The sequence below is a fragment of the Dasypus novemcinctus genome, chromosome 11 (genome assembly GCF_030445035.2).
Source record: "Dasypus novemcinctus isolate mDasNov1 chromosome 11, mDasNov1.1.hap2, whole genome shotgun sequence".
Classification (NCBI taxonomy): Eukaryota; Metazoa; Chordata; class Mammalia; order Cingulata; family Dasypodidae; genus Dasypus; species Dasypus novemcinctus.
In genome coordinates this window covers 45,570,892-45,572,699 of record NC_080683.1, presented here as the reverse complement: position 1 = coordinate 45,572,699, position 1,808 = coordinate 45,570,892, and positions in this window count along the sequence as shown.

Below are 1,808 nucleotides of genomic sequence, written 5' to 3'. Positions count from 1 at the left end.
TTCAATACTGCCTTTTGAAACATAGCCTATTTTATTAAGAATTCTTATAGTCTATAGTCCTAGTGAATGAGTCTTGCACCCTCTTGTTAAATATTTGGAATAAGGCCTTAGCTTTATTTGTATACACAAGCAACAATTTATGTGGACATCAGCAGAGCAGAGTCAGCAGGAGCTGCAGGGGATGGGGAACTAGCTTCACTGTGCCAGAGAACTGACAACGGTATTTCCAACCACAGAATTTTCTCTGTGCATATCTTTCTATACATATAATTATTATTACATAGATCAGATTAAAAATAAATAGGTGGAAGAATTTTCTTGTTTGTCTTATTATTATTACTGAAATAATGAAAATGCTCTAATAATGACCTAAGTGATGAATGCACAACTATGTGATTACACCAAACACGACTGATTGTACTCTTTGGATGAACTGTGTCCTTTATTAACATATGTCAATAAAATTGATTTGATAAATAAATAATAAAGGGAGCAAATGTGGCTCGAGTGGTTGAGTACCTGCTTCCTGCATGGGAGACCCCTCTTTGGTTCCAGCTGCCTCCTAAAAAACAAAGCAAAACAAAACAAAACAACAAGCAAACAAACCAAAAAGCCAATTCAGGGGAGCTGATGTGGCTCTGTGATTAAGTGCCAGCTTCCTACATATGAGGTCCTGGGTTCAATCCCCAGCTCTGGTACTTCAAAAGAATAATAATAATAATAAATAGGAAAATTTTTTTGTAGCAGTAACTTTCTAGCTGCCCTGCTATGTGTAGACAGCAATAGTAGACCTAGTTTAATTTATTAACAAACTCTTAGAACACATACTGTGTTTAGGCACAGTGTGTTCTAAGCACTTTACACAGAACTCATTTAATCCTCACAACAACCCTATGATGTAGGTACTGTTGTTACCCTCTGTAGCAGTTTGATATAGTTAATGAATTCCAAAAATGGATATTGGATTGTTTATAAACTGGTCTATACATGAGCGTGATTAAATTATGATTAGGGCTTTGATTGGGCCATGTCAGTAGGGTGTTTAGTCTCCACCCCTTACTGGGTGGGGACTCACAGATTAAAGACAAGGCAAAGGACAGAGTTTTGGATGTTGGAGTTTTGCTGTTGGAGCTTTGATGCTGGAGTCTTGACCTGGAGCCCTGAAAAAGAAGAGTGCTGAGCCCAGAGAGAAGCCAGCCCCAGGAAGAGAGGAAGCCAAGAAGCCTGAACCCTGGTAGACACTGGCAGCCTTCTTGCTCCAAAACATGAAAAATAGACTTTGGTGAGGGTTATGCTTTATGACCTGGTATCCATAAGCTTCTACCCCCAAATAAATACCCTTTATAAAAGCCAACAGACTTCTGGTATCTTGCATCAGCACCCCTTTGGCTGACTAATACCTCCCCATTTTACAAAGAGGGAATCTGATGCACAGAGAAGTTAAGTAAACTGCTCAAAATCTCATAGGTCATAAACTACACAAAGCAGGATTAGAACCCAGGCAGGGGAAGCGGACTTGACCCAATGGATAGGGCATCCACCTACAATATGGGAGGTCCATGGTTCAAACCCCGGGCCTCCTTGACCCGTGTGGAGCTGGCCCATGCGCAGTGCTGGTGCACACAAAGAGTGCCGTGCCATGCAGGGGTGTCCCCCGCGTAGGGGAGCCCCATGCACAAGGAGTTTCCCCTGTAAGGAGAGCCACCCAGTGCAAAAAAAGTGCAGCCTGCCCAGGAATGGCGCCGCACACACGGAGAGCTGACAAAACAAGATGGCGCAACAGAAAGAAACACAGATTCCCAGTGCCG